We start from the raw sequence: 20,193 nt of genomic DNA, 5'->3' as shown, positions 1-20,193 counted from the left end.
GGCAGACAGAGGAGCAGAGTCAGAAGAGATATGACTATGGAAGCAGAGGTTGTAGTAATGTGACGATAAGTCCCCAGAAACTGGAAATACAGGCAGCCCTTAGAATCTGGAAAAGTCAAGAAACAGATTCTCCCCTAGAGCCTCCAGAAGGAACAAAGCTCACCAACATGTTGATTTTTAGCTCAGTAAGATCCGTTTTGGACGTCTAACCTTGAAAATGGTAAAATAATAAATCCCTATTACTTTACTACACAAAGTTTGTTGTTGTTTGTTACAATAGCATTAGGAAACTAACAGAGCCCTGGGTCATCAGGACTCAAAGAGTTCCTGGAAAATGGCCTTTTCATCATCTTCCAGAACCCCTCTCTCCCTGGGGCCAGCCATGTGCCCATAGACCTGGGCCATTCACCCCATGTTCTCCATTACTTCATCCTCCCCATCCCCCTTCTCCATACTTCCAATCTGCCCCTTTCTCCCCATACCCTTATCCTTCCCATCCTGCTCATCTACCCTTCCCTCAACTGCCTCCTCCCGCATTCTCCCAAGCTCCTTACATCCCATCCTCCCCATCCTTACCATCCTCTCTACCTTCACAATCCTCCTCATTCTCCCTTTCCCCTTCCTTTCCATACTCCTCATCCTCTCCATCCCCCCATCTTCTCCATCCTCCCCATTTTCCCCTCCCCTCTTGCCCTTTCCCAGGCTTCCATTCAGACATCCCCGCCTTACTGAAACACTGTGGAGGTTAAGCTACTATGCACAGGGGTGCTCAGTCAGGCCTACCTCTCTGCTGAGACCCACCTGGGGACCTTGTTTTATAGCTCTCACTCCTCACTTATGAGATTTTTGGCCCCCTTTTTGCTAATATTCACAGTAAAGTCTTCTCATTGGTATGACCCCCCAGTCCCAGAAGAGAGGTACCTGTGGCTAGAAGGCTACTAGGGCTTGGTCCCCAGTGTCTGGGCAGTGAGGGGTAGAACAGCCTGGCCCACAGACCTCGGCTTTTCTGTAAGGGGTGGTGCCAGGGAAGAGGGAAGTTCTTCTCCATCTAGGCTGGGGCCTGACCATGGCAAACCAGGAGAGGAATGATGGTGAGAGCAGCAGCACAGATGGCCTTCCCTGCCTCTCCCATCCCTGCACTTGCCCCCATCCCTGGAGAGTAAGAGTTGTAATTCAGTAGCTGTGGTGCTGCGTATGAAAATTGCAGTGAGCTTCCTGGCTCTGCAGAGTTTCCCTGGTTCTGAGAATGAGATGGGGTACTGGCAGGGGAGCAATTGGAGATGGTTTCCTTAGGCCCTTCCAGCCCAACGACAGGACTTTTCTGGTGAGAAGAAGCTGATGGCCCCTCTGCTGCCTCAGCTAATCGCGAGTCTCCTGGAGCCAGCTCCACAGCCCCGAGTCTGAGAAGTAGCCGGGTCAGCAGCTGTGCCTTTTCTAACTCCCAACCCCACAGGGATCTCTTCTTTCAACTTGAGCTTTATTGTCCTCTCCCCACAGATGGAATTCCTCTGCTTACTTACTGCCCGCTCCCGGCCCAAAATGGAGGCAACTCTGGATCCTTTCTAAGGCACAAGGGCTCTGCTGCAGGTCCCAGTCCCAACAGACTGAGGCCTCACTGTCCTGTGCAAACTGCACCAGAAGTATCGACGAATCCAGTGGACACGCCTGTGAGGCCAGTGCTCACCACTCTGGAGATCACAAACCCAGCAAAGTCAGTGGGTAGGGTAAGGTTTTGAGAGGATAAACTGCATTCAGGACCGACATTTGACATGTGCCCAATATCAAGTTTGTCCCCCAAGCACTGCCCAGGGAGAAAGTAAAATGTCCAGAAAACAAACAAGTCTCACCCAGGCTGACTAGAAGATTGGGGAATGTATCTGTTTCACACATGTATATTAAAAGTAAAGCAAAATGTAGGGGTGCTTGGATGGCTCAGTCATTAAGGATCTGTCTTTGGCTCAGGTTATGATCCTGGAGTCCTAGGATCAAGCCCCACATCGGGCTCCCTGCTGGGCAAGAAGCCTACTTCTCCTTCTCCCACTCCCCCTGTTTGTGTTCCTGCTCTTGCTGTCTCTCTGTCAGATAAATAGATAAAATCTTTTTTTAAAAAATTAATTTTAAAAAGTAAAGCAAAATATAAAAAATTAAAATTAAAAAGCCCTTGCACAGGACAATGCCTACTTTCAGAACATCCTTCATGCCTTCCTCAGCTAGTGATCTCTGTTCCCTCTTCTTTCCCCAAAATTCCACTTCTATGGAATATGGGGTTAATCTTATATGTTTTAACCCAGTTGTGGAGTGTGGTCATTGTTACAGAGCACTCCTGAACACACACACTGCTGGAGCCCTAGAGAACATTCATGGAATCCAAGGAGCTAGGACCAAGGGAAGGTGGGCTGATCCGGTGATGTGAAAACCATCAACGAAGGATTGGAAAGCAACTGTAGGGTTCCTTTTGCTGTCCCTCTAGGAGAGTTATCTTGAGGAAAACAGCCTTGCCCAAGGTCACATACCTTCCCAGAGAAGCCCACATCCAGTGACTGATCAGTGGAAGGAGGGTATGAAGTCCCAGCCCTCATCCCACCAGGAGCATCTCTGCAGGTCCACAGCTGCAGGGCTTCTTGCAAGGCTGGCTGAGGCCTCTGTCAGTCCTGCATCCCAGCCCAGTGTTTCCCTCTGCCTAATCCTGCTCCTTTCTCCCCTCTTCCAGCAGAGGCTGATCCCTACAGCTTCTCCTAATAACATCCTGCCTATTCTTCTCCATCTCAGAGTCTGTTTCCCAAGGAACGTAATCTGTGATGGGATTCCCCTGGGCTTACAGGGAGTCTTAGAGCCATGAAGTCAAACCCATGTTTGGATCCACCCATTACCACTACAGACACCTCTGTGCTTAGGGACAGGGACAGGGACTGCTGCTAGACAACAGGCCTTGTCCCCAGGGCTTGCTTTTTGTCTGGCCCCTTCCAGGAAGCTCTCAGAAAGATTGCTCAGGCAAGGTGTTCCCAGAATGGCTGGCTACCCAGGTCCTCCTGGCAGGGACAAAGGTATGTGATCTCGCACAGGAACACAGTTTTGTGCTATGATGTTCAATGCCACGAATGTCTAGGGAAAATGGGAGTGGAGGAGAGGTGAGTCTGCTTTATGTAAAGTCCTAGTGAGCAGAGCTTTTCCCTCTTCAACAGGATAACCCTTCCAAATGAATGTCTAGCTCCTTGAGGTGGACAAGAAGAAAATTCCACATTGAGAGCCCTGGGAGGGGAACTCCTGAAGGACCACAGGAGTAAGGCTTGTTCTGGTGGAAGAACTCTGGCCTCCTTACTGTTGATCACAGAGAATTAAATTTCCTCCTGCCTGCCCATTGCTCCCCACACCTTTCCCCAAAAAGAAAAGAAAAAGAAATGATAAAGGCCCAGGAAGAATTCCCTATTCATGCTGCATGATTTGCAAAATCAAGATAAGGGCCACCAAGGGTCTTTGTTATTTTTATGTGACATGGATAAACCATTTTGCACTGCCCTCTGTCACCCCCCCCCCCCCAACAAGCTCACAGCCGCTCATCTTTTTGCACAGAGAAACAACTTCTGGAACTTCATTTCTTTATTATAAACAGAAGCATTAAAACTGCTCCCAGGTGGTCTTGGTTTTTAAACAACAGTCTTCAGTCCCCCACTTCCTCTGGTAGCATCCTCTCCCTGTTTTGTCTAGTAGAACCCATCAAGGGGCATTTGCACTGGAAATGAATGTTAATTGACTGTGGTTTTCTAAGGATTTTTATCTTACCAATTCCCCAAACATAAAAGGTCTGAGCCTTTATGAGACTGAAAAGATATGCACCTATAAGTTCTGAGACCTGCAGCCCTCACTCAGAGTTGAAGCCTGATTCATCAAAGGCTGGGGGCTTGGCGAAAACTAGCACCCTCCAATCTGCTGCTGGCCTTGAGAGTACAGCTGCCCTTCTCCTTCTGTTGGGGGCCTTTGTCTTGGGGAATGTGTGTTAGTCTGAGCTCTCCAGAGGGGCAGAATCAACAGGACATATATAACAATAGGATACACGCACACATACATCTTATATATACAAATTATTATAAGGAATTCATGCACATGATTCTGGAGGCTGAGAAGTCCAAGATCAGCCGGAGATTTGGGAGAGTCAATGGTATAGTTCCAGTCTGATTTTGAACGCCTGAAAACCAGGGGAAGAGGTTGTAAGTTCCAGTCAGAGTCCAAGACTGAAGGCAGAAGACTGATATACCTCCTTAAAGATAGTCATATAGAGGGGTGCCTGGGTGGTTCAGTGGGTTAAAGCCTCTGCTTCAGCTCAGGTTATGATCCCAGGGTCTTGGGATCAAGCCCCGCATCGAGCCCCACATCGAGCCCCGCATCGGGCTCTCTGCTCAGCAGGGAACCTGCTTCCTCCTCTCTCTCTGCCTGCTTCTCTGCCTACTTGTGATCTCTGTCTGTCAAATAAATAAATAAAATCTTTAAAAAAAAAAAAGATAGTCATGTAGAAAACCAAAATTCTTCTTACTCAATCTTTTATTGTACACAGCCCTTCAGTGGATTGGAGGAAGTCCACCCACAGGGGGACAGCAATCTGCTCTACTCAGTCTACCAATTCAAATTCTAATCTCATCCAGAAATACCTTCATAGATGTACCCAGAATAATACTTAACCAAATATCTGGGCACCTTTTGGACCAGTCAAGTTAATACCTAAAATTAACCATTACAGGAAGGAAGAGCTGATCATAGAAAGGATGATGCAAAGAAATCCCCACATGGACAAGTCCCTTGGCTAGATCAGGACAGGAGAAGCAAAGAGTTCTTCATGTGAGGAAGAGGCAGCCTTCAGGGCTATTGATGAACAAGTCACAGTGTGGTGGGTACCTCTTGGTGCATCTAGACCATCTGTGCATCTCACCTTACCAGGCTTCAAATCCTGCAGCCCCCACCCCCAGTTTCTCTGGCCAAGTGTCTCTTGACAGCTCCTGGCTCTAGCCTGTGACCCACAGTGGGATCAGGATTTTCGCATTTCCTGGGTTTACCCTGGCCATAAAGAAGGCATGGCAGCTGGATGCCTCCTCCTGAGGTCTTTTTTTTTTTTTTTTTTTTTTAGTTTTTATTTATTTATTTAAGTAATCTCTATACCTAACATGGTACTCAAACTCACAACCCTGAGGTCAGGAGTAGCATGTTCTTCCAACTGAGCCAGCCAGGAGCCCTCCAAAGTTCTTATAGAGAAGTCGAAGCTCAAGATTTTCATTTGGGGAAAAAGGCCTCTAATAAGAAGGCAGAGATGGATTCTTATATCACTTAGGGATTCTGATTGGCTCTGAATAGTTAGGACTTGGAAACAATGACTTAAATAATACAAAAGAGTAAAACCAAAAAAGGAAAAAAAAATACAATATTTTTCTTTCAGGTAATGATAAGTGTAAGCAGCTCTGAGCTGTATGTCGACCCCGTACTGTCATGGAAAACTTAGTTTCCTTTCATCTCTCAGCTCTGCTGATCTTTAGGGAAAGGTCCTCAAATTTATGACTTTATGATGGCAGCCACTTGTCTGTGTGGCAGACAGAAAGGAAGAGAGTATGGGTATATCTGGGTGGTGGGTGGGTGCAGGGCTAAAGGTGCCTGTCACCTCCATTAGCCCCTCCTCTTTGTAAAAGAATTGCCCAGAAGCCCCACCTCATGACTTTAGCTTATCTCGTTAGTTATCTCTATCTGTAAGCAAGCAGGACATTCTTGGTAAAACCATGCATCCGTACATCAGTATGCCAGTCACCAGCTTGCTGATGCCCATACTGTGTTCAGTGGGGCTACCTGTACTTCCTTCCCCTCTCAGCTTTTCTCTTTCTTAAGCAAAACTTTTAGCATGAGGTCAATCTCTTCTTTTTCTTGCTTGCTCAGAACATCTCTGTGTTTTAGTTATAAGGGGCAGAAATCTAATATAATACATTAATCCAGAAGGAATATCTGTTGGCTTAAGCAACCATATTATAGAATGAGTAGAGGTAGAGCAGAGCAGAGGTAGGGTGTTCCTTAGTGATTCCTAGAATCATGGACTCAGAACGTTTCTAGTCTCTCTCTCTTTCTCCTGTCTACCTTTGTTTCCCTCTCCACATCAACTTGACTATGTTCTGGCCCACTTATATGACTTTATTCACATGTCAGAGGTCAAGGACAAGGGGTACATACAGACACCCATGCTTAAAACTCTACAACCAGAGCAGACCCCTTTCTGCCAGCTTCAGTATGAAAAATCTTGGTGATGACTGGTTGCCTCAGCTTGGTCAGACGTCCTTCCTTTGCCAAATCACTACAGGCAGGGAATAAGGATCACATAATAGGCTCTATTATCCCTCTTTAAACCCCACAGCTAGATCAATGTTGAAGAAGGGAAGTCAGAAGAGAATATGATTAAGGGATCCTAAAGAATGTGGGGACGGCATAGGCAAAGCTGCCTAATTCCTTTGGCAAATCCTGTGTGCCATGGCTTCCTAGATCAGTCCTGTGCCTGTTTTAGCATCTATTCATATTTTACCTTTTCTCTCTTCTGCTCTGTATCACAAGAGGTCTGACTCCACAGGCTGCTTTCTCCAGACTTGCATTGTAACTTCCAACTGGTTTGGCCAATGGTATAGATTGGAGGATGGGAGAAGCAGGGTGTTTCTTTACCTTTCTCTCCGCCCTGGGCAATCTCTCTGGCAGCTGTCAGTTTCCTCTGTGGCTCAGTGCCGCACCCGCACCAGCGACTGTGCAGCATGGCAAGCAAATCGCTTCAATGGCTGCTAGTCCAAGGGTACGTGCCTGAAGTGGCTAAGCCCTCTGGTATTGGGTCGCAGAAGCTCCCAAGAAGCTGTGTTCCACTCCTGGGGATCTGCTGGGCCGCATTCAGCACCTGGGTGTTTCTTATCACCATTGCTTTAGGCTTATTGTTTCTTGGCAATCGCTCTCAAACAACAGAACTGTTACAAATAAAGACTCTGATCTAGGTCAAGCTTTAATCATTATGCTTAAGAATTCTTCGAGGTCTTTTGGGGAAATTTTAAACGCCTTACAAAAGTTAGAACTAGGAAGACTTACAAGAAATAGGAATAAGAGATCCACACAAAGTGAAACTAAAAGTAAACACGATAAGGATGAAGATTATTACAAACATTTAGGATTAAAAGTACGTCAGGGAAATCACACATTGCAAGTAGAGATTGGGGGAAAATGGTGGACGCCTGGCACGTATACAGGTCCTTATAAATTGCAACCCACTAATGCACTAATTCCTTACACAGGAATATATGATTCAAGCCTCACGCGGTGGGTTACTCATAAGGGAAGGAAAGTAAAATATAGTTCCCTAAATAGATGGACAAAGGTACAATTAATCAATATCCGTTAGGTCGGTTCGCCCCGCTGAAGGGACTAAATAGGCAATAGGAAACTAGTCAAAACCGCATGTCCAGCAAGTATAACCTCAGGCTGAATAGCTATTGTTTAGGCTAACTTTAGGCTAATACGTAACCAAATGTTAGGCTATTCTGAGTAAGAAACATCATATTTGATCCTGTGCCAATGTTCCATGTACAATGCATATAAAAATTGATATTCACCGCAATAAATCGCAGCAGCTGATACATGCCTTGAGTGTGCCTCTCTGTCTGCCACGCCGAATCCACCCCATACCTGCTTATCCAAGGATCCCCCCGCAGACTCACCGCTGACAGTCCGCGGCAGCTCAGCCCCAGCAAATGGGGTCCTATGATTAAGTTTCACAGGGGTGACCTTGGTCCCTAGGCTTCACAAACTCTGCCTCCTCCTTTCGTTCAATCAGCCTAGGGGAAGCAGTGACTTTCTGCTCTTGCTAATCTCTGGGTTTACATCATTTCTGCAATCACTTGGCTGCATTAAATTTTCCTGTTGTAAAAGCATAAAGGGAGTTGTTTTCCTAGTTAGACCCGATTTATATACCTCCTTTCTCCACACACATTCCCCCTCCCCCTCTTATGGACATTTGCAATTGAAACCTTTTCTGTAGCCTGGAAATAAAAGGTTGTGTCTCCAGTTAATGAATTTTAAACTTCAGCAAGCAGCTGTAGCAAGATTACTCTGAAGGGGAGGGTGGCGATATGTACTCACCCCTACTAGGCAATCACCCATTCAACTACTTGGGGAAACGCAACCAGTTCTCAATTAATTGTGAGTGAATGTGCCTAGAGAATCTGCATGGAGACCTTCATTCCCTACCTGTCTTCACCTGCCTGTCAGCAGGAAAGAAGACTTTTTAATGTGAGCAGAAACAAAGCCAAGAGCAGACAGTAAACTAGCAGCAAAACATCCAGTATAAAAGGAAATTACAGCACAATGGTTCAGCCATTTGTGTGTGACCTGCATTCTGTGTTACGCAACCAATTGAAAGTTGACACAATAATGGATTTTTTTACATTTGATTGCATGTACCCTGGAATGTCAATCCAGGTAAAGGTCACACTCCTGTTAAGCCAGCTGGAGAAACAGTACTAGACAGCATTTTCTAGCAGCTGTTTTTGGGGAAAGGAAATAGTGTTTATATTATTTTTCCTTCTAAAGTACCATTACATGTAAAATTATTTATTTTTCAACATCAGATCCCAAAACTACCTTAAATTATGTCCCTCATCTCTTCTTACCCCTTGTTGTAATTAAGGAAGGATTTCTGTACCAGTCAGGATAATTCAGTCTCTGCTATGGTAACTATATCCTAAATTCTTAATGGCTTATAACAATAAAGACACTTCTCACTCATGGAGCACATCCATTGAGGGTTGGGGCACTGCTGACTGGCACACTGAGACATTGCTCTGACCACATTTCAAGGTCATAGAAAGTTACAGGGTGACATCTAACTCTTGCAGCCATCTCTATTTTCCCAAAGTCACAATTTTTCCCAAGGTGGCAGCTCCAAAGTTCTATCTTGGTGTCAATTGAAACCCATGCTTTGTTGTTTTATAACAATCTTAAATGCAATGTCAACAAATGACACTACTGATTTTCTCTGCCTCTACTTACCCCCATCTCAGTAAAAGACACCACTTTCTACCCAGTTGCTTATATCAAAAAACTAGGCATCAACCCTGTTTCTTTCTTTCTTTCAGGGGCTGCATTCAACCCAACTTCAAGTGTTATTGATTCAACTTTCAAAATAGTTTTAGAATTTCTGTCTACTTTTCCCCATATCCACCTTATCCATTTATCTTAGTTTAGCTCTCTTCCAGAAGTAGACCTTGATATAAGGATTAAAAATGCAAATTGTTTTTCTGGGAGGTGACAGAAACATTAATAGGGGAGTGAGAAAATGAGACAGAATGAATGCATACCGCCCCCCCCCAAAAAAGGAGAAGTGTCATTATTGAAACATCCAACCGCAGCCAACTAGAGCTTAATCTTGTAGGGAACCTCTGGTAAATGAAGAGGAACAGGTGCCTTAGTGCTATTCCACTGTTTTTGGGGCAGGGGGTGCATATCATCAAAGAAGAGCTGCTCCTAGGTGATATCAATTTTTTAAATATCCAGGCTGTGCTGCAATCAGGAAGGGTAGCTTCACATGGCTTCGGAGAAAGTCTTCCAGGAAAAAGGCAGATATTGGCAATTTGAAGTCAGCTACCTCACTGAAGTGATACCATCTGAAGATGGATATGGGGGGGGGGACCAACAGCATCTGCTACATCTGTCTCTTGACCCCTCAGGTCCATTTATGACCCACATTAAGGTTACCCTTAAAACAGTTGTTCTTCAGGATGGTGGTCAGTCATAGTTAATGAACAAACAAACAACACAACAGGAAAGTTCGTGGGACAAGGTGAAGTTGGTCATTTTGTCCCAAGGTTGGGTCTTTGCTATTCATTAGCTCTCTCTTCCACCACCACTTCTAGAATCCCTTCACTCTCTGCCAGAAGTTCAATGAGTCTAGGCTGCTTTCCTGGTAACTAGACTTTCATGCTTTGTGGATTTGAGCATCTAGTTACCATACCTTTGTCAAGCCATAGTTCAGAAGTTACCTATTTGCAGTTGTTACCATATAAGGAATCATCAAGAGTTGCCACCCAAGTAAGTTCCATGAGTTCCAGACAAACTCCTCCTGGCTTCAATTATCTATCTATCTATCTATCTATCTGTCTGTCTATCTCATCATCTATCTATCATCTATAGAGAGAGAGGGAGTAGAAACTCTATGATGATAAGCAGGCCCAATTACTTCACCAGGTTAGCAGTTCCTTGCTTTGCCGGCAGGTACACCGATGTAAGGAATTCCAAATGACAAAGCAACAGCTATACAGCTTCAGATTTAGTCAAATGCACACTGTGTCCCCTAGTAGAAATCTTCCTTCTAGGATCTCTAGTCCAGCAGAACCTGAAGTTTGGGAAACAGGAAGCATAAATTCCCCTAGTGGAATTATTAGGGAGGAAGGTCATCTCTTGTTTTCACTCCTTGGCTCCCAGAAAAATGCACCCTACCTATTGTGGACATAGCATCACATAAGGTCTTTGGTTCAAATAGGTATTGCATCTTGAAAAACACCACCCAAAGGACAGTTCCCAATCTGGTGTCCTAGCTTCTCCTTGAAGTGGTCATTCCAGCATTCTCTGAGGTTGCCAATAACTATAGGCAATTTAATACATTAGTACCACCAGATTCACTGGTGTATTGGTAAATGGGCTTGTGTGTAAGAAAAAGCTCCAATTTGTAGTTTGCCTTAGTCTTGTTAGGTAAATACTTCCACAATGGCTAATTTCAATCCATCAATGTTTTAACAATGATCTCTCAAAATTTCTGCATATGTAACAGTCAGGTCTTCTGAAACAGAACTATCTGAAACAAATATAACACTTACTGGACCCTTTGGTTTTCTGCTATGTTGAGCCTCCTTCCATATAAATTTTGTCCCTTGGTTAGAAGCAATGTTACGTGAGATTCTCCTGACAATGGCATTGTGATACTGAGGCCGGAGAAAACAAATCCTTACTAAGAACCAGTAACAGTCATAAGCAAGCATGAAATACTACCCCCTCCATGGTGTGATGTGCCTGATGTAATCAATTTGTAATCAGTGTGGCTGGTGGGTAACTTGGCGGTTATGAAGGAGCCCTGATCAAGTTCCCTTTCCATAAATAGCCCATGGTTAAATGACAAGTACCTCCATCTATGGGTGCCTTAAAACTTTGCCTCTCGTTTCAAGCTTAGGGCACAGATTTTTTAGGCTCACAGTTCCCGACCAGCATATTTTTACCCAAGAGGTGCCCCCTGGCCTCGTGGAAACTTCTCGTTCACCTCCGTTGGAGCTCCTTCTTACCCCTGTGGTATACCTTCTCTCTCTTCTCTCACTGGTGTCAGATTTGCATCACAGTTGGCAGGCTCTTCCTGTGTACTCTGCTTCCACTTCCGTTTATCTTTCACAGATAATGCATCCCCCGATAATTCTATTGTATTTCTACTTCTATCTTGCTCCCTGTTTCCCAGAGACCCCACTGACACAGTGTCCTTGAGAGATGATACATATTTAAAGCCCAGCCTCGATATCTGCTACTGATCTGTCAGACATTCAATAATGGCAGTGGCTGGATCAGTCCTGGTGAGAAACAGCCCAAGCTGTTGGAACTGTGCATAACCTCTACCACAGCCACTATGGCTATTCTACTCATGGGCCTGCTGTACAAGCACTGGAATGGCCACAGACAAGTCACCTGGTCTACCCAGTCGAGCAGTGCCTCTTCTGTAATGTGTGCTCTCTAGTGGCATTAGCATGTGAAGCAAAGGTCTTCACACGTTGAGACCCGCCCATAAATCCATCACTGTGCTTCTTCCTGAAACCTCGTTCTCCTTTCTTCCAATTCCCCAACTCTATCCAAAATTCCTGAACAACAGCCAAGGGATTAATAACCATCTAAGCCATTGACAACAGCTAAAAGTCCTGAATATTCTTATCCCAGGGCACTTCTTGCTCCAATCTGAGTAAATGACCAGGCGCACTGCTTAAAGTTCTAGATACTGAAAAGCTCTGTCTTTGTCTCCTCTGAAATGATACTACAGAATAGCACTTGTGCATTTTTGGCTTGTACTAATATCTTGTACTAAACCATTGATGAACCAAAGTTTCTTCTTCCCTTTTCAGGTAGTCATACTGAAAATTTATAAGTCCATAGGTATAGAATGAAAGAAACTCATCTGTGTAACAGAAATAGTAATATGAGGGTCTGGGCCAAATATTTGTTTATTTGTAGTCTCTGGATCTACTTGGCCTGATTCCAAATGTACCATTGTCATTACATGATGACATTTTGTTGGACCTGCCCACCTTATGAATTGGCAATATTCAGCTTCAGGAGGCAAAGCTCAGATCATGTTAGGAAGCAATTTGATGTACTATGATCAAGTATCCAGGCTCCACTAGAGTCTAGTAGCATGCCAGCAGCTGCTGTTTAATGGTGAATAATTTTCTGTTGCAGATGTGTTATGGACAGACTTGTTTCCTCCCCAACTCCCCTCCCTAAATTCATGTATTGCAGCCCTAACTCCTACTGTGACTCCATTGGGAAAGAGGGACTTTAAGGAGTTAATTAAGGATAAGTGAGATCATATAGGTGGGTTCCTAACCTAATAGAACTGATGTTTTAATGAAAAAAGGAAGAGACTCTAGATCTCTGTCTCTCTCTCTCTCTCACTCTCATTTCTAAATATACATAGAGGAGAAACTATATGAAGACACAGCAAAAATGTGGCCTGCTTGCAAGTCAAGAAGAGCTCTTATCAGAAGCCAACCCTGATAGCACTTTGATCTTGGACTTCTGGCCTCCAATACTGTGAGATAATAAATTTCTGTTATTTAAGCTATCCTGCCTGGGGCATTTTGTTACAGCAACCCTGATAGACTAATACAAGGCAGCATAGACTTGCTGCAAAACCTTAAGCATCCATATTGAGACTCATCTACTAGGACTTGCCTGAGATACAACATCCTGTCTTTATTTACTGTGGATACCTCTAGCACCCTGTTCCGTGGCCCACTGGCAGGACTGATTGCATTGCAACCTGAATATGCTCTTTTGCTCTGAGTTCCACTCAAAACTGGCATCTTTCTGAGTTATTCAGTAAATGGATTACTGCATTTTCCAAATGTAGTATGTGCTACCTCCAAAGTTGAGGCTTATTAACTATTTGTACATTTTTTAAAAGATTTTATTTATTTATTTGACACACAGAGAGAGAAAGCACAAGCAGAGGAAGGGGCAGAGGGGGAGAAGCAGGCTCTCTGCTGAGCAAGGAACCCAATGCAGGGCTCTATCCCAGGACACCGGGATCATGACCTGAGCTGAAGACAGACACTTAACCAACAGAGCCACCCAGGTGCCTCTGCATTTTTCTTAATGATAAGAGCTACAGGTGTTAATACTGCCCAGCATTTCTCAGATCATCTCAAATCCATGTATTGTTTATCTCCCACCCATTGGTGTATCCATTATACTTGCCACTTCATGCTCCCCAGGTTCGATTACTATTATGTCACTTGGTACAGTGACAAGGGAATGTCAAAACAACCAAAGTCAAAAACAACAAACTAACTGGACTGTGACAGCAAAAGAGTTAAGTCAAATTTCTGCCAAGACTGTGAATGTACGCTGCGGTTCATTCCCAATGAACACGAATGTCTTCTCATTGCTTCTTGTGATAGACTTCTGTGATTTGTGTGTGTGTGTGTGTGATTGTATAGAATACATTCACCAGATCAATAGTTGCTACTAATGCCAGAGATTAGGTTGATCTATTCTAGTAATATGACTTCTGCTCTAGCGATGACAATTAGGGCTACAATTTGGTTACATTTGTGGTAGTTGTTTTCATTTCCTATGGCTCTTGTAACAAATTGCTGCAAACTTGGTTGCTAAAAACAACACATGTTTATTCTCTTATAATTTTGGAGGTCAAAAGTTTAAAATTATTACAGGGCTGAAATTGTAACAATAGGGCCATGCTTCCTTTTTTAGCCTCCAGAGTGCATTTTTCAGAGCTCATGACCCCTCTTTACACTTTCAAAGCCTGAAACATTGCACCTGACTCTAGTTGTTGCCTTCTTCTTCTGTAGTCAGATCTCCCTCTGCCTCCCTATCATTAGGACACTTACATTCAGGGTTTACCTAGATAATCCAGGACAATCTTTCCATCTTAATAGCCTTAATTTAATCACACATTAAATTATTCTGCAAGCTCCCTTTACAGTGTAAATTAGCACTCAGAGTTTTCAGAGATTTTAGGACCTGGGGCTTTGGGGATAATTTTCCACCTACTGCAGAAGTTTTTTCTCATCTACCACGGCCAGTTGTTCACTGCCCCTCCACCCACACACCCCACACACCCCTGATCCTATTAAGAATCAGAGTAAATCCCAGGTGAATTAAAAATCAGGGACAGGATGAAAACCACCCTCACTGCATCCTTTAATCCTTGAGGGCTCCCTGCTATTTTACTTGGAATGTGCTATTGCTTTTGACAGTATCTTTGCCAAAGGGGCAGTGTCAGGAGTTTGCATTTGGATTTCCCTACCATATCCTTAATTTGATCTTGACCCTGAGGCCACATTTTGGTGGTTGTACCCTGTATTTAATTCCCACCCAGGTTTTTAATTTACTCAGAGGGGATTTTTCTGGTTGAAGAAACTGAAGATGAGAAAAAAAGGTGTTTTTTTGTTTTGTTTTGTTTTGTTTTTTTTACGCACCAGAAATTCCTGTCTCCCTTATAGTTCCTCTAAGGTCTGTTTGCAAACTGAGCAGTTCTTTCTTCAGTTTATTCCACAAATTAGAAATAAAAAGCCAGTTGATATATTCAGATACTGCCTGAAGTCTCCTTTGGCCTATCCACAAGTTCACTACGTATATTTTCTACCTACCAATTTACCACAGGTGAGTCTTTGCAATTACTCCATCACCACATAAGAAGCACTGTTCTCCCGCCAGCTTTCTTTTCTTTTTTTTTTTTTTAAAGATTTTATTTATTTATTTGACAGAGAGAAATCACAAGTAAGCAGAGAGGCAGGCAGAGAGAGAGGAGGAAGCAGGCTCCCTGCTGAGCAGAAAGCCCGATGTGGGGCTCGAACCCAGGACCTGGGATCATGACCTGAGCCGAAGGCAGCGGCTTAACCCACTGAGCCACCCAGGTGCCCCTCCCGCCAGCTTTCTAAAGGAATTTCCAGCTTCCACCACCGGTTTTCTAGAAGCCACTTTTATAGCCTCTGTTTGCTTCTCAGTCTCAAAGTCAATGCTAATGTTTTAGGTCTTTGTTAGGACAGGACACCATTTCTGATATGAAATTGAATGGCTTCAGTCAGCTTTCATTGTATAAAAAACCACCCCCAAATTCAGTGGCTTCAATAACATTTTTGTTTCTCACAATTCTTTATTTGTGCTATTTCTTTGCTGATTTCACCTGGGATCTCTCATGCAACTGAATCTAGCTAGAAGGTTAGTACAGTGAGCAAACCCTAAACCGCACCCCGCCCCCCCGCCCCCACACACAATGATCTCCAGTTCCTGGTGTTCATGCTTTTGTGAATATCTCTCCCACTGGAATATGGGTTAGCCTAGCAACTAAATTGTTTCTAACTCATAGAACATAGTAACAATGGTGTGGTATCACTTTCACAATTAAGTTTTAGGAGATTGTAATTTTCATCTTGCTAGCTGATGTTCTCTTGACTCTCTCCCTTGCTGGCTTTGATGAAACAAATTGTCATGTTGGGTAGACATGTGACAACGAACTGAGTATAAAGGAGTGATGTCCTTGTTATCCTCTCCACCATCAACACCTACTTTTTTTTTTTAGTATAGTTGACACACAATATTCTATTGGTCTCAGGTATACAGCATAGTGATTGAACACTTCGATAGTTATATTATGCCACAAGTGTCGCTACCATGTGTCACCATACAACAGTATCACAGTTCCCTATGCTGTACTTTTATTCTCATTATTTATTTATTCCATAACTGGAAGTCTGTGTCTCCCATGCCCCTTCACCCATTTTGTCTATCCCTCTGCTCCCCACACCCCTCTGGCAACCATCAGTTTCTTCTCTGTATTTATAGATCTGCTTTGGCTTTTGTTTGTTCATTTACTGATTTTTTTTTAATTCCATATATAAGTGAAATCATATGGTATTTGTCTTTCCCTGTCTGATTTATTTCACTGAGCCTAATACCCTCTAGATCTATCAATGGTATTGCAAACGGCAAGATCTCAATCCTTTTATGGCAGAGTAATATTCCATTACACACACACACACATCTTTTATATCCATTCATCTATAGATAGACACCAAGGCTACTTCCAGCACCATCATCTTCATCACCCCCACCACTACCATCACTGTCTTTCATAGCCTTGACTCTTGATGGGCCATTATCAACCACTGACTGACCAGTGGGCCAGAGCTGAGCTTAAGATCTTTTCACCCAAGCCCTGTCCTCCTAATTTAGCTGGTTCTGGATCCCAAAAGGCCTCTCTCGAACTTGTTTCTTGAACTTGTTTCTCTCGAACTTCTCCAGCTCAAAGGAATCAGTTCTGGACTTAGCATCAAGCACCAGTCTTCTCTTTCATTTAAAACAGGTCTGTTTTAGAGTCTCTTGCTGTCTCCCTCTTGGGCAGTACATGGAAATGTTTGGTATAGTCTAATGCTCAGCTAACAGGAAAGATCAGGCCATGCACTAAAAGGGACCAACACCTTGGGCTCTCCTATGACCCCGGGGGTAGAGAGAATCCCAAGGAATTTGTCTAAGCACTTAGCATCTTTGTGCCTTGTCTGCGTGACATAGCTTACTAGTAATGCAACATATTATTGAATGACTTACAGGATAAATGAAGCTGGAGTTCTAGGTCCTGAACTGCCATCACCTGAAGTGGCTGCATATAGCACAGCTGTGATTATCTTGAACAAAGACCTTTCCCTTTCTCCCCCACCCCCAGGGCTTGAGAGATCTCATGGGTAGAGTAGAGGAATATTTTAACCAGGTTCTGGGAATGAGGAAGCAAGATCCCAAGGTTGTGTAGGGTACCTAACTTAGCTCCAGTGTTGCTCAGAGAGCTTCTAGAAATCCTTTTTTCCACCTGTTTCCTGCAGACAGGTGTGAGCAACCCTCCTGTCCCACAGCTAATGGGGCCTCCCTGACTGTTGAAGAAACCTTGGGAAGGAGAGGCTGTTGTATGCTTAAGAAGAAATCTCTTTCCGATAATTCTTACCCCATCTCTCCCTTTCCACGGTTTTCCTCTGGATCTCTCTCTCTCTTTTTTTTTTCTTGGTCCTCTGGATCTCTTTCTCTGCATTACATCAGACAGAAACATGAGGGAAAATAGCCAGCTCTGTGAAAGACCAACAAGACAGGATGCCAGAAGCTGGGAGAGCGATGTGCCTAGAAGAGCAGGTGTAATGTATCCCCAAAAAAGGCCTCACTTACAAATTATCAAGGAGACCGGGGTTAGGGCACACTTGGTTTCAGGAATAATTCATACACTGCTTTTCTTTTCTTTTTTTTTTAAGGAAGTCTTCTTTTGGATTAATAGGACATTTTTAAACAGGCTGATATAATTAAATTGATATAAGCATAATAATTCATTAACCCCCCAAATTGGGTACCCCAATAATGGGTCCGTGATTAAAGGAGCGAGACTGATACAAAGCAAAGGTCAAGCAAAGCTTTATTTTGCGCCAAGCATCAGGAATCATACCGACTGTCAAACAGACGGGTCAGGGTCACCCCTACAGAGAGGACGACCCCTCCCTGCTTTCCAGACTAACTTTTATAGAACAAAGGCCATGTGGTTGGGCCTGGACACACACAGGTGGCCAATGAGATTATAACACACACAGGAAACACCACAGTGATGCTAGGTGACCAACTGAATTACAATTTACTCTAGTAGACATTTGAACCAGCCTATCACACCTTGGTTAGGATTGGTGCCAAAAGGTTCCCAAAGGGCGGGGGCCCATACTCCTTGGTAGCTAGGAGACAGTATGCACCCCCACTGATTGAATACCTCCACCTGGCCTGACCCACCCTTGTAGTTGGACTTTGTTACCTGGGACTAGTTTCCCAGACTTGCTTTTAAATAAGTTCCCCTGGGGGCGCCTGGGTGGCTCAGTGGGTTAAGCCGCTGCCTTCGGCTCGGGTCATGATCTCGGAGTCCTGGGATCGAGCCCCGCGTCGGGCTCTCTGCTCTCTCGGGGAGCCTGCTTCCTCCTCTCTCTCTGCCTGCCTCTCTGCCTGCTTGTGATCTGTCAAATTAAAAAAATAAATAAATAAATAAAAAAGTTCCCCTGGGCGGTGGGGGGGGCAGGGCAAGGTCGATTTAAGCTTTACAGCAAAATGGCAGTTCAACCAGGGTGGGGCTGCTCTGGCTGAATAGGCCCTTACACTAGTTTTCAAATTTATAAGTTCTTGATCTTCACTTATGAGAAGGCTAATATTTTCTTGCCCTGGTCTATCTGTATATGAATGATTCATCACTCATGGACCATTGACATACCAGGCTGAAGGAAAAGAAAATCACAAAGTGGTACCTTTGCAACAGGGCCTCCCCTGCCCACCCTATTCAGAGTTGTGTCCTGAGTACCTTCACCTCTTCACTAGGGATTAATGAAGGCCAAGTGCCTGGACTAGTGCCTGGCATACAATAGTACTAATGAATGAGATAAGAAACTTTGGTAAAATATTCCATCCCCTAGTTATGCTACAGATACTGAGAGTCACAAGTGACACAGTGTCAAATGACACCCAGCTGGAGCCCAGGCTAGGACCCATTGTCCTGTCACCAGATCCAGTGCTCTTTGTGCGAAGCCAAGAGGATTTGCCAGCTTCTCATCAGAAACCAGCCTTCTCTTTCTTCCCTGCAAACCCTGCTGTGTCCTTCCCCTCCCCACAGCTGATCATGCCCCAGCACCACAACCTCTGGGTGATCTAAAGAGTGAAAAGACACTACTTGCCCTGAAGACAAATACCTGCGTAGCTAGGGGATGGGAAATGGGGGTGGGGGGCTTCCGAGCCTATCCATCCAATACAACTGCTGAAAGTGGCCATCTCTGCACACTTCTCAGCTCCACCACCCTCCCTAACTCCTGGGAGGTCTGCTTCCTCCTGTCGGTCTACATCTGCCAGCCACCTTCGGTCCCTGCACTACCCTATACCCTAACCCAGTCTGGCAGGCATGAGTGATCAGCAAGAAGGAGACTTCTGTGGCATTCTTAGGCTGAAGTGCTCACCAGGTGTAAATAGACCCATTCCGGGCTCCTGGTCGCTTCCTCCTGCAGGGACTTACAGGCTCGCACAGTTCTCAGGGCTGCTCTGCTGGGAAGATGCCCCAGTCTTACAGTGTGCTGCTAGTCTTACTGTGTGCTCCATGGTTTTTATGGATTTTTTTTTAACTAGTCTGGAAAATACTTTGGTATAGATTTCTAAGAATTCTAATTGAGTCCCAATCTACATATCCCTGAGGCAGGAACTAAAACCAGCTGCTAGCCTTGTTCAGGAGCTAGAGATGTCCCAGGCAGGATAAGGCAGATAATTAGTGTCCACCAATAATCAGAAAGGAAGCAGGGAGGGGTATGGGCTGAGGCAGCTCAGAAGGGGTCGGGCTGAGTCATCAGTGGGTTGCAACAAAGCTCTGACTCAAACTGCTGGTTTTCCATGAAAGCTGAGGCTTGGCAGGTTTAACCAGATAAGGGACCCCCTCAACCTTGCTGCAGTGTGTATGCCTGGAGGCCAGCTCTAGCTCTGGAGCAGAGACGACCCCGGCCTTATCCAGTACAGCCTGTTGGTCAGGATACCCTGGGGGGCTCCATCTGTCCACTCCAGAAAGGCAGGGTAGGGAGGGTGTGGAGAGGGACAGGGCCTGATCTGAGGCTGGAGTGCTCCCAAAGTTATCCTGTCTTACACGGAACAGCTATAGCATCCCTGCTTACACTTCCCAAAGGGAAGAGCTGACATATCATGGGCTCAGGAAACATTTGTTGAGTATATTGTTGGAAGTGTGGGAGCAAACCTATGGCCGTAGATATGTCCTTACTATTTGTTGATCTGTATTTTAGGTAGACCAGCTAGCTTAAATCTTCTCACTCCTGACTAGTTTTGTGCCCTGCAGGCTTTATTTTCTTTAAAAACAAACAAATCAATGCTTCT

Source organism: Lutra lutra, chromosome 17 (genome assembly GCF_902655055.1).
Source record: "Lutra lutra chromosome 17, mLutLut1.2, whole genome shotgun sequence".
In the NCBI taxonomy this organism is placed as follows: domain Eukaryota; kingdom Metazoa; phylum Chordata; class Mammalia; order Carnivora; family Mustelidae; genus Lutra; species Lutra lutra.
The sequence above is the reverse complement of the archived record's forward strand: the minus strand, read 5'-3'. Positions refer to the sequence as shown.